This window comes from Halichoerus grypus, chromosome 12 (assembly GCF_964656455.1).
Source record: "Halichoerus grypus chromosome 12, mHalGry1.hap1.1, whole genome shotgun sequence".
Taxonomy (NCBI): domain Eukaryota; kingdom Metazoa; phylum Chordata; class Mammalia; order Carnivora; family Phocidae; genus Halichoerus; species Halichoerus grypus.
The window spans coordinates 48,617,705-48,631,903 of NC_135723.1; the positions used below are offsets into that span (position 1 = coordinate 48,617,705).

A 14,199-nucleotide genomic window follows, 5' to 3' on the forward strand; every position below is an offset into this window, starting at 1 on the left:
GTGGGGGGTAAGCGAGAAGTTGGGGCCTGATGGAGATTGATGGCAGCCTTGGAAGAAAATGTAGATGACGGATTACAGGCTTCACTTTCTTCACACTATGCCCTCGTGATCATTACCAGGATTGTGTTACTCCTTCTCACTATTTTTATAATCAAGGAGGAGTAACTCTTTGTTTACAAACAAGGCTACCTTTTCAGGGAAACACGCTTTATTCCTCTCTATCAGTTTCTCTTTTATACATGGGCCTTATCTGGGGCTCCCAGATCCGAAATATTCTAAGGCTACTGGTATAGTTACGGATTCATTTTTTGGTAATGTTATTAAATGAAGCTCTATTCTACTTCACTGCATTTGTACCATTTCTGTGTTTTGGGGTTAAGAAATGCTTGTCAGCAGCAGTTCTGGATTTCACATTCAGAAGAGATGATTGCAATTAACTGCTTTTTCTACTGTACTATGCAACCCACGCATTGGACTTTTGCTATGTCTCTGTAGACAACACAAACAACCCTTCATGTGTACACAGGTGTTTGCTATTAAATATTTTCAAGCAGATATGGGGTCCAAGAGTACTGTTCAGTATCTAGACTACATCACCCAAGCTTAGTGGTCTCTAGGGCCACATCAACACCAAAATCTCTAGAAAGCCAGGGTATAATTTGGATTTAGGAGACAGAATATTATTTCTAGGAAGTGATGTGGTCTCCTGTCAAGTTCAAACCTATCACCCTGGGCTTATGAAAAATACTTTCTCATGAATTGAAATAAACAAGCTTGAGAAGCTGACAACACTAGTAAACATGAAGAAATCGAGATTTTGCTTGACAGAACAAAATATTCAAATGATTCCTGATTTTTTATAAACCATCTTAAATAAATATATAAGGAGAAAAAAACAAGTTTTGTAAAAAGGAAAAGCTAAATATAGAGAGACTGACAAAATGTAGTAGTTTAAAAGAAATAGTGCTGCAATTAATTTAAGGAAACTTAAGCTAAAGTATAAGAACCCAGGCACAATACACCCTGCATTTAATAGTGATTTTATTGTCATGGCAAATAAAATTTAGTGTTCAGTTAGGATTTCTGAAAAAATATGATAAAACTACTTTACATTTTATTTTATTTAAAAACTTATGGTTATTTTGACTAAAATATGTTCTTAATGAGGAAAACTTCTTACTCACTGGGGAAAAATGGGCAGAATTATTTTGTTATAAGTAACATTTTCTCTATCTAATGCTTCACAAAAAATATGCAAATGAGACAAAAACTAAGAACCACTAGCAACAGTTTCTTTGCTGCCCTGTTCTCTTGATAACCGCCAGGCACCTCCCCCATCCCTCCCATCCTCTACAGAAGATCTGTCAAACCCCAGTCAACCTGAATAAATGAAGAAAAGTAAAGACTTAATGAAAAAAACATGGAATTATTTATTCCAAAATTGACTCTAATCTATTACATTTAAAATAATGGTGGATTAAAGTTTTTTTACAAAGATTTTAAATATAAAATTGTATTTTATTCTCCAATTTGGTAAAAAAAAAAAAAAGTCCAAAATAAATTGTAAGAAATAATTAAAATGAAAAAATATAAGTGTGAAACAAAACAAAATGACTGGATATGTAAATTATAATAGGAGTTAGAAGCCATGGAGTGGATACACAGAGAAGCAGGTCAAAGCCATAGACAGTTACAGCTTTGTGACTCTAGCATCTTATAACCCCTTGTACTAGCAAATTTAATTTTGGGGATAAGTGAATATACTAGATAAAACTAAATAATATACTTAAATTGATAAAGATGAAGATTATAATTTTACATTCATAATAACTTTGATATCTGATCAACTGGACAGTGATTCTGTTTATACAGCATGTTCTAAATTTACTTAGATATATGACTATTTTAAAAAATATATTTAAAAATTGCTAGCTTCCTAACCATGCACGAGTCCATTCTTTCCCTGAACACTATGAAAACTGACTAGAAACTTTAGCATTTTATTTCAACATATTTCATAATCACATCTTTTATTTTACATTCATACTATTTTCCAAATGATGTCAGACATTTTGAGGAAAAAAGTACATAAGATGGGCATGGTTTTCCAAAGTAATATTCAAAGCCCTTAAAAATATTTGAGAACATTTAGAAATTCTTGGAATGTCAGTGACAACAAAAATATATTTTCCCCTACAATGTGATTAGAACAGACACACTTCAGCTTCTGAGGACGACTTAACAAATTAAAAATCTTAAAAAAAATAAGAATTCAGAATTAAGTCTTCAGTGGTTTCCTTCTTTAATGATATACGTATAATTTTTCCCTAGATCTATTTAGAATGAAGCTCTGTTTCTAAAAAGGAAAGGAAATGGCACATTTTATTGCTGACCCATAAGCAAAGGGAGCAAGGTATAAAGCCACTAAGTTTATTGAAATGTGGAACCTATTTTCCCCAAACTTTTCAAAAGCTATTCAACCTGAGTTTCAGCTTAATAGAAGGCAGTTTTTTAATATCATACTCCTAGTGAATCTGGTTAGCCTTCGTTATTAAAGATGTTCTTTGGAAGTGTAGTTTCCCAGGGAAATTACTAAAAAAATAGTTTTGACTCTTTGATCATTACAATGTGTAGAGAGCCAGATACCGTATTGCAAAAGAAGAATTTTGCTTTGTTTTGTTTTGCTTTTCCAGGGAAACATACTAAGGGACAGCTGACCTGTGTCATACTCTCTACCTTCATGGTAATATTTGAAAATGACTTTAAGCAATCAGACTCAATAAATTTTAAAGAAGCCCATTCTTGACATTATCATGGATCATATAACATAGACCTTATTTTATCACCTATTTGGCAAAGCATAGGAAAATATTGGGCTTTGATCTAACCCTAGAAAATCATTAAGGTTCACATCACATATTTCATTTATTTTTTTAAAAAAATATTTATTTTATTTTTTTTACCTAATTTTATTTTATTTTTATTATTATTATTATTTTATTATCATGGAACACATATTTCATTTAAATCACAAAACACCTAATAGTGTTAAACGGTTGGTAGGTACTTAATAAATATTTAAAGATCATTGAACTTTGATTCTCACAAACTATTCCCAGGACAGTTTAGAACCACCAGCAAGAAGACTGTGTCTTTGACCTCTTCATGTCCAACAATAGGTACATAGAAACACATTCTATTGTGACCCTTATTTATATGTAAATAATAAAAGAAATATGATTTGCACTAATAACTTGTTATTTAAAAAAACAATAGAAAAAATGACAATATTTGATAAACGATTATATGTTGAGTTGTTTTGTTAAAGATAAAGATTTCTATTCAAATGGAATAGTTTGGGAAATGTTACAATGTAACATAATTTATCCTTACTTTCATTTGTAATAACTAATAAAATATAAAGATTCCAACAAATTACATACTCTGTAATCAAACTATGACCACTGCTCTAAAAAAAAAAGTGAAGTCTATAGTTTTTTAATGATTGTTTTTAAATTTAGGAAAGGCTCTTGAATATGTTCAATATAAATAACTGAAAAATATTACTTTTATAATGACCATAACAATAAAATAACTAATAATCTGTTATAAGACTTGTAAAAATCATGGGGAACATTTTACTGGTGGAAGAAAACCCTAAACAATGATAAAAATTGTTATAACTTTAAGAATTTTCTTTAATGCTGTAGAAAAAGAAGACTCTAAAATTAAAACTGTTATTAGAAGCAGTTGAAAGCAAGCAGGAACTGAAGCTGTGCCTTGCAGTCTTGGCTATTGTTGTATTATTGCAAAGTCCCATAGGCAATCCTCACATGTACAGTACATCCTGGATCTTTTGATTCTTTTGTCCACCCTCCAACCTGCACGGCCAGGAACCTTCAGCCAGGAAAGATTTATGGAGCTCCTACTAACAGGGTCAACTCTGTTTTATCACCAGAGGCCTTCTTCATAAAAATAATAACATCCATCTATAGCTCTGTTGGGCCAAGTCTCCTGGCACTAACATTTTGTGTTTATCTTAACAACCAGTGCACATTCAAAGCCCCCATTTGCAAGGAGCGCCGTCATCAATTCTACTGGGCACAGTAGCCCAGACTCCTGTGGTCTTTCAACCTGATGTCATCTAAGGTAACGAATTGGTCACATTGTTCACTTCAAAAGGTTGGTAGGGTTTGCATTTCAAGATTAAGATGATGAGTTTTAAGAAGAATGTGCAACAAAAAAAACATATTTCAACAGAATCATAAGTAAATGACCCCAAAGCACAATAGAGACAAATTAAAACACTACAAAACTCTGAATTGAAAGAGCTCTAATTTGACAATACTTATTAATAAGTTATTAAAATGTAATATTTGTTCGGCTTTTAGGAGTCTTCCCTAAGCTATTTAAAAATATTAGATTTATATAAAAATAGACTTCTGAGTTGTAAACTTACATAATTTTTCATGGGAAAAACTCACTCTACTTTTACCAATTTGGCATTTAGGATACTTCATGAATGAACTAAACTATTGTGCCTGAAATGTTGATAATTTGTTTAAATCATTCATTTTCTTTTCTGGTAGTATAAATTTGTAAGATTTTACAAAATGTTTTGGGATTTCCTCTTGGAAAGGAATGTGCATAAAATCCAAAGAAATGCTCAATATTTTATTGTAATTGCATAAAGTAGTTTCCTCAGAAAGATCATTCTTAACAATCTTAGTCCCCTGTGCTGTGATGAGAGAGTCTTTTCATGGGTATTTGGCCAAAGATTTTTTTTCTAGAGTTAATACTCCCACTCTTCTTCCTTAGGTGTCTTGGGATTTTTAACATCCGCAATACAGACAGGAACTTGGTTTTATGCCTCAAGAAAAGAATAGATCTTTTTTCATATAATAATCTGCAGTGCAATTACCAGTGAAAAAGTAATATTGTGCACCATAAACTGAACAATCTGCAAGGAACATTTTAGTAATAGACAATTCTAAAGGCATAGACCATAAGGAATTTAAATCAAGGGAAGAGGGAAATCAATACAAGAATATAAAAAAAAAATCTCACTATTTCATATACAAAAGAAGTTGGGGGGGATAGAGAATATCTATTGTCTGCCATAAACTTTGAGCTCATCAGAAACCTATGCTTTTAAACATAGGTTTAAATATTGAATATTACAAAATATTGAAAATTGCAATATTCAATATTGAACATTACAAAATGCTTGAGGGCATTAAGTAATCAGCTATATTGGTGAAACTAGTCATCAATATAGCTTACTAGTCATCAGCTCAAGAATCAATATTTTGATAAGAATGTCACCTACCATTAGGATTTATGTTAGGTGGAAGTATAGAAGAGAGTCCTGATGGTTTAGCATCTGGAAGTCTGAGGATTCTAATCTGTTCAATCTTATAGTTAGGTTGTATTACATGTATTTACTGTTTTATTAATTTCTCAGTCCATTAATCAACAAAGATGTATCAAACAGCTATTGTACGTCCAGTCCCTGGAAGATACAGAGATGGTGGAGAAAAAGTCCCTACCAACCAGCACGTTGTGGTCTAGTTGGGGAACAAACATGTGAGGAAGCAATAATTATTCAATGTCATGTGTGCAAATATAAAAACAGAACAAAACAAAACAAAAACTCTACTGGGAGGTAAGAGAGAAGCATTGCCGAGGAACAGTATTGGCCCCACAATGATCTTAACATGACTTGTTGAATTAATCTCATACTAGTATTTATTCTATTTGCTCTCCATTTGCTCCAAGACTGAAAATAAGTAAATTCACTCATATTTGTACCATTAAACACTTAAATATAGTACCTACTATGTGCCATACCACAAAGTAAGCACTATATAAAATTCCCCCCAAAATTTAACAATATTAACTCTTTCAAATCACTTCATCATACTAGTAACAAAAAATAAAGTACCATGTCCTAAGGCTCCAGCACAGCCAAGGATGAAATCCCAAAGACAAAACAGATTATCATATGGCACATTTTAAAGACACGGCATTAATCAGTTCCTAGAAAATTCACACTTCTGTATTTGTGAGGACCACAGAGCATACCAAAGGAAACCTACAAGATGGAGACAAAAGACTTTTCTCAGGACAATTATTTTTTTTTTAAAGATTTTATTTATTTATTTGACAGAGAGAGATAGCGAGAGCAGGAACACAAGCAGGGGGAGTGGGAGAGGGAGAAGCAGGCTTCCCGCTGAGCAGGGAGCCAGACGCGGGGCTCGATCCCAGGACCCTGGGATCATGACCTGAGCCGAAGGCAGACTTAACGACTGAGCCACCCAGGTGCCCAGGACAATTATTTTTTATATACTTGTAGTAAATAGATACTATACAGATCTTACAGCAGAACTAACTAGCCATTTCTGAATCCTAAATTTTAATTTTAATTTATTGTTTTAAATTTTGAGGAAACTGAAACTCTGTGAACTGAAATGACTTGCTTCCAACTGTCATAGAAGTCCAGTCCTTTTTTACACTCTACTCCGTGCCAGGTCCTTCTGCTGGGCTACTAAAGCAGATAAATGCAACTTACTGCAAGCCACATAGCAGGTCCTTTTGAGGCCCATACTACCACTACCACCACTACTACTATTACTAAATTCACTCACTAGGTGGAAATGACCTGATTTTCCACAGGGCTATACAAGCTCTGTGGAAGCCAGAAACGAAATCTTCTAGAACTGTAGTTCCCAAATTGTGTCCTTAGGTACCCTGGTGCCCTTCACAGCTATGCTTGATGTCCATCTAAAACTACACAAATTACTAGCTCAAAGTGTTCACAAGTCCAAATTACAAAGCACTGCATTTATTTCTATGACATCCTGTCTTCGTGAAGTGGGGGTTTCATAAAACACCATGGTTAATGCAATGCAGGAGAGGAAATGAGAACATTGGTGTACAATCTGATTTCCAGATTTGAGTAACTGTGCAGTGCCCAAAAGACACAATATCCCATTAGGAAGTAATTGTGGTTGTTTAAGAATGAAATAAATGTTTTCAATTTATATGTCTTATTTTTTCAAACAGCTACTAAGTTGTTAGGACATAAATAGTTTTAAGTGGACTTGACCTAACTGTCTAATACACATAACTGATGGATATTTCTCCTGGCCTAGGATGCTATGAAAAAGTATTGAGACACTAAGAGCATCATAAACCAAGAAAGTTTGGGAATTTCTACTTTAGAATAAATTATCTAAATGTCTCAGTAAATGGCTTCTTCAGGTTCCTTAAAGAGGATACCTTTGCAAAATGAAGAACAGAAGAGCTCTTGCTTTTATTACATTATTTTCTATTCTTTCATAAAGTACTAGATGTTGGGCTTGTGAAAAGCTAGATTATCTTTTTCTTTTAACAAAAATAGAGTATGTTTATAAAACTTCAATTCAAATGTACTTGCAGTGACTACTCCTTCCTTTTTAATCCTGCATGCCCCCTGAATGGGTTTGAACACAAATACTTCTGATCTTCTTTATGTTCTTTCACATTCAAAGTTTTTATATAATTAAGCACTCTTTATCACCTCCTCCTTCTGTTGTTACTATTGTCATTATTTTACTAGACCATAAGCTCAGTAAAGGCAAGGACCTTCTTTACCTAGCTCATCATTATTTCCCAAATACCTATAAAGTGTTGGACTTAGTAGGTATGCAATAAACACATGAATTCATAGATGAAGGAGGAGGGAAGGAAGGAAGGAAGGAAGGAAGAAAGGAAGGAAGGAAGGAAAGGAGGGAGGGAGGTACAAAGAAGAGATTACTTGTACAACTCTGTCTTTATCCTCGTCCTTTTACAACTTTTCCTTCTGCTCCTGCTTTTGTTTTTTTGTTTTGTTTTGCCAGCAACTTTGCCTTCTACATCTTAAATTAAGTTTGCCATTTCTGACCTCATCACTTTCTTCTCTTACTTTGAGATATGTAGGTGTTTTAGAATTGTTTGCTATGATAACCAATGCTGCAATAAATAATTTTCCCATTATTTCTCTAAGATAGATTCTTAAGAGTGAAATTTTTGCTTCAAATTTCATGTAGAAACATCTGAAGGATCTAGATTAAGATATTGCCAAATTGTTCTAATACAGGCTTATATCAGAGCTTTATTTACTTCTGTTTTTATATAACTTCAAGCTTACTTAAAAGTTGCAGACAAGGTACAAGGAACTCCCATATAATTGTTACCCAAATTCACCAATTTTTTTTGTGCATTTTGCCCCATTTGTTTTATTATTCCCTTTCTCTCTTCTAGATACACATGCACACACACACACATATTAAGGAATATTTTTTGACTATTTGTTAGTAACTTGGAGGCCTCAGGTTCCTTTACTCCTAAATCCTTTCCTGTGTATTTCCTAAGGACCAGGATATTTACTTACATAATCCCAGTACAATGATCAAGATCAGGGCATGGTTTTTCAGATATTTATTTGTAATGTATATTTCTTATTTCCTCTTCAATACTAAATAAAGGCTCTTAAGTCCAATGATTAAGTCCCACAGCACCTTATACATTCAGAATCTGGCTCAGAATATTACACATAATGGCGACTAAGTAAATATTTCCTGATAACTTAAGACGAGGACAGGGTTTTCAGGAGGTGCTCCTCAACTAAGTTTTGATTTGAAAATAGAGGCTTATCAAAATTAAAACATAAGTTCAGGATATTTGAACACAGCTATTCATTGACTGAAGCACATACTAAAACTGAGTTTAGTACTAGATCTAGTGCGTTACGGTTGATTATATTCATGCTGCACAATTAAAGTAATTACTTCATTTTAAAATTAATGCACTCTAAATATGTTTAATGACTGAAATTAAAATGTGCAATTATAGTATAAATACATGAAATGATGTTGTAGAGTGTTTATACTAATTATCTTGTGTCAGCTGAAACAGCTGTAGTGAACGTTTACACAAGTGCCCAGTAAAGCTGTTCACAGCCCATCTAGCAAAGGAGCTCCTGGCCCAAGTGCCATGTGGACTCACTGCACTTGAGGGTCTGAGCAGAGAAAAGGTTGCCTTTTTCATCATTAGTCTTGATAATTATGATAAGCAGCCAGTTTATAGAAAATGCCTCATGCATGAATACCCTCTTAAGTATTATGGGAAAGCCTTAACTCAAGAGCTCCATTTTATAGGGACACAGAATTACAGCCACAACTTACCAGACCAAACACAGTGTCCTGAAGAAACTGTCATACTGATACAGTCATTCTTGCAAGTCTATTAACCAATATTCACAAGGTGGATGAACAGGCAGCTGTCACTAATTATAAATACCTTCTAATTGATGTTGCCTTGGATTTGATGACCCTAGAACCTTAGAAATTTTACCATGCCAGTATAACCTAAAGTATGACTTTTTCATTTTCCTTGCTTTAGGGTAAAAACAAAACAAAACAAAAAAAACAGAACAAAAGACTTTGCAAATACAACTTTCAGAAGCAAAAGTAAAATCTCCCACCATTGAGGCCTCTGCCAGTATATACTTGCCTCACAGCATTCTGCCTTGTGCTTTAGATTTTTAAGATTCTATCACCTTAAATTCAAGGCTCAGAAGGCTCTCGTTGCCCCCTTGGAGCTGTAAAATGCCCCTCTTCTTCTCAAACTAACTTAGGTTTGGCAGTACCAATAGGATTTGGCATCCTTCCAAGTACTACCCTTTCTCCTTCATGTTCATGCTCTAAAGTATTTTAGAAATAATGTGGCCCATATGTTTCTGATTCCTTTAGCCTTATGTCATCAAAATATTGTTTGCTTAGAATTACTTGACACCCAAGTTGTCTTACCAAACACGATCTTACAGCATTTTTCTTTACAATGGAGGGGGGATTTTATAGGCCTTACACAGTATCTAAGGGGGAAAAGTAGTTTTGATTTTAAATTCCTATAGCTCATAGCTTCCTAATACCCCTATCTTTATTTTTTCTTATTTTTTAAAAAGATTTTATTTATTTATTTGACAGAGAGAGACACAGCAAGAGAGGGAACACAAGCAGGGGGAGTGGGAGAGGGAGAAGCAGGCTTCCCGCTGAGCAGGGAGCCTGATGTGGGGCTCGATCCCAGGACCCTGGGATCATGACCTGAGCCGAAGGCAGATGCTTAATGACTGAGCCACCCAGGCACCCCAAATAATACCTCTATTTTTAAAACACACCTACTTAGTCCACTTGGGATGCTGTAAGAAAATGCCATAGACTGGGCATCTTAGACAACAGACATTTATTTCTCACAGTTCTAGAGGCTGGGAAGTCCAAGATCAAGGTGCTGGCAGATTCAGATATTGGTAAAGGCCCTCTTCCCGGCTTGTAGACAGCTGCCTTCTTGCTGTGTGCTCACATGGTCTTTGCTGGGTGCATGTACAAAGGAGAGGGAGGGAGGTCTCTCTCTTCTTCTTATAGGCTTTAATCCCATGATAAGTTTCTACCCTCATGACCTAATATAAACCTAATTACCTCTCAAAGGCTCCACCTCCAAAAACCATCACATTAGGGATTAGAGTTTCAACATATGAATTGGGGGGGCAGGGGGGGAGCAACCACATTCAGTCCATAATATCTACGATACACTAAAAACACATTAAAGAAGAATACTATTAGATATTGTCTTGCATAGCCTGAGCAGCACTGCAAATATCATCACACCTATCCTGAAGATGACTGGAAAGACTTCAGCTCCCATGTGATCATACTGCTATCTCAAGAGGGTAATAACATGGGCAGTGAGAAAAGCATTTGACAAAGCATAACTGAGATATGCCTGATCAGTATCGCCCCTGTTCTACCACTGGATAAATGATTGACTTTGCACATCAGCCTTGTAGGGCATATTGTGAGTCAAAGTCAACAAAATGGCAAATTACCACGTCTCAGATAGAGATTCTGTTTATAGCGAAGGAAAGGGATGCTTACTGTCTATTATATAAGACATGGGTGTCCTAAGATCAAGGTTTCTGTCCTGTAATGGAACCCACTGTTAGTTCTGATGTCACCTTACTCAATCTTCCTGTTGTCTTATAAGAATAGAGTCTTAAGAAACCAGTGAAAATGCTGATATTCTGCCCAATGCAACTGCTGTGAGGATAAACAAATGGACAGATATGTGATCAAATTATAACAAAAAGTCAACTGTAGGATCGAGATGGTAAGTGGATGTTTATGTGGATGTTCACTGGGCAATTCTTTCCATTTTTCTAGTTGACTGAAAATATGTGTAATAAAATACTGGTTAAATATTTTTTTAAAGATTTTATTCATTTGAGACACAGATACAGAAAGAGAGAGAGCATGAGCAGGGGTAGAAGCAGGCAGAGGGAGAAGCAGGCTCCCCGCTGAGCAGGGAGCCCGATACGGGGCTCGATCCCAGGACCCTGGGATCATGACCTGAGCCGAAGGCAGACGCTTAACTGACTCAGTCACCCAGGCGCCCCTAAATATTTTTTAATTCAATGAAATTAGCAAGACACATTTCAGTTACCTCAGCCCTTGAGTAATACCCATTATTCATAGTCACTCACATTTTTATTAACGATCACATTCCCAGTTACCCCAAACTTCATTGGTATCTAAGTTGTGTCCCTCACAATGTCCCTAGCCATGAGCCTATTTCTCTACTCTCAAAACTTCTCTGTTATATTCCGTTCTTGCCCAGCTCTCTGCTAGCTGTAACATCTGGAATGAATCTGATGGAAAGTATCTAAGGCATGCTCAAGAGGAAAGAACAATGAACTCGATGTCAGAGAACCACCACCCTTACCTTAGTAGTCCTACATCCTTGGCGAATAGTCCCTGTTTATTGAGCACCAAGTTGTTTATTAAAATCATTTTAACATATTTACTCCTCACAGCAACCCTACTATTCCTATTTTACAGATGAGAAAAGGTGAGTCAGAAAAATTAAGTATCTTGCTCAGGGTTGTATGATGTAGGCAAGATTTGAAACCCGATCTGTCACACTCCAAAGCCTCAAACTGTAACCACTTGCTTGTATTGTCTTCCAATCCCCTTTACCTCTTTGAGTCTTTGTTTCTACAATACAACTATCGTATTTCACATGGATTTGTTTTTAGCATCAAATAAAAAACATAGTTGAGTAAGTATATTTTAAATAGTACAGAACTCTGGTGCCTGGGTGGCTCAGTTGGTTGAGTGTCTGACTCTTGATTTTGGCTCAGGATATGATCTCAAGGTCATGATCTCAGAGTTGTGAGATCAAGTCCTGTCCAGCGTGTAGCTTCCTTAAGATTCTCCCTCTTCCTTTCCCTCTGTCCATCCCCACCATCTCACTCTAAAGATAACTAACTAACTAACTAGTAAAGAACTCTATAAATGCAGGTACAAAGATCATCAAGGGGTAAAGAATCTCTGAACTGCTTTTGACAAGTAAATAAGGCATCATATCTCATGACAGGGAAGGCTCAGAAGATATATCCTTATTTAACCATTAGATATCCATTCTTTTGACATTCCCATAAATAGTGGGAGTATACACACATTGAATTGTATTAACTCTAAAGCTCACGATTATTAGATTCTTTTTAAAACCATGTCTTGATAATGGAGAGAAATCATAAAGAGACAGGATACTTATAAAAACACAGAGAAGCCAGAAGAACTGCAAAAAAAAAAAAAAAAAAGATCTTTTCCATAATCATAATAACACTGTGACTCACCTGACTTGTGAATCCCAATATATATTCTCTTTACAACCATAGGGCAATTTCAGTTTAAAAGAAGAATGTGAAGATTATAGTTCCTTAACTCAGAGGTTCCCCAAACTTAAAATCTATCAAATCAACATTTAAAGCAAAGAAAAAATATTCTTGGGTCTTGAGTCCATCTCTAGGAGATTCTTAAAGAGTAAGCTGGTGGCATTTGAGCAATGGAGTTTTAGAAACTTTACTAAGAGATTTTGACAAATATATTTAAAAGCCAATGCCTTAATCAAAAGAAGTATGTTTCAAAAATTTTTTTTTCTGGATACCATATCAGGTTTGGTGGGAGAAATATTTGGTGGTAAGAAGGCTCTTCAAATTATTCTATATAGGCTGTCCTCCCCCAAGACACACACACTTAGCCTACCTATGTAGTAAGTTTACTTGAGTCCCCTCAGTGAATTAGATCAGACTAATTAAACATACTATGTCAAAAGCTTATAGAGACTACTAATTTGGCTATCTAAATGTTAATTGTACCTACTATTACAGAAAAAAATATAAGCTGTCCAAAAATATCATTTTTAAAAAGAAATAGTTAAGATTTCTTATCGGTCAAAAAATAAGTTGCTGTAACTTCTTCCTTGCAAAAGTTTTTCTCTGGTGGAAAAATGTAATCGCAATAATTTACTTTGTATATTAACAAAAAAGGGTAGTTAATGGGTCTATTTAATGGTTTTGAGTGTAACTCTAATTTTTGCATAAGAAAACTGACGAATGCCTTTTTTTGGAGACATTATTCTGCTTATTTATATTGTTTAAATTACTTGTATACATAGAAGCAAAGAATGACTTTTCCATACTTATGTTTCTGCAGTTTGTTACACATGAAAAATAGTTTAATTCTGTGTGCTCAGAATAAAAGAGGTTAGAAGGTTACAAATCATGTTTGTAGAAGGTATTACAGCATCTCTCTAGTCGATTGGAAAATTAAACTTACTGATGCATTGACCAAATCAAAACAATGTGCTTATTTTTTTCTCTAAAAATTTTCCAGCCCAAATAGCAATTTGGCTTCCTATTCCTTCACTTAGAAAATACATTTTGATTTACCACAAGTGTCTAATTTAATCAGAGGTACAAACATGTAAAGGGTGTCTGGTTCTTGTTTCATTGTATTTTTGGAATATAAATGAGAAACAGTGAGAAATGTCCTTTTTGAAGACATCTACTGTATATTTTCCCAGCACTGTTTATAAATTTTAAACTCTTCTGCAACAGTTATCTAAACTGTAAAAAGTTTTATTTGATAACTAAATAAAAAATCAGATTGATAAAAAAAAGTCTTGTCATCCTCAAAGAAGAAAGGAAGTTGCATGAATCATGAAGTGTTTAGAGTGGAAAATATGAAGGTACATAGAGTCACAAGTATTCTTCTATTCTTGTGCTTAAAAATGAATAACATAAAATTTCAAGTCATGGTTCTTACATCTTTTCAAAGAGGA

At 34.7% G+C, this 14,199-nt stretch overlaps 1 protein-coding gene across 1 annotated transcript in view; it reads right to left on the minus strand.

The window, feature by feature from the left end:
* The window catches only part of AGMO (alkylglycerol monooxygenase), a 372,856-nt gene that overhangs the window by 256,650 nt on the left and 102,007 nt on the right, over positions 1-14,199 (minus strand). The window lies entirely within an intron of this gene.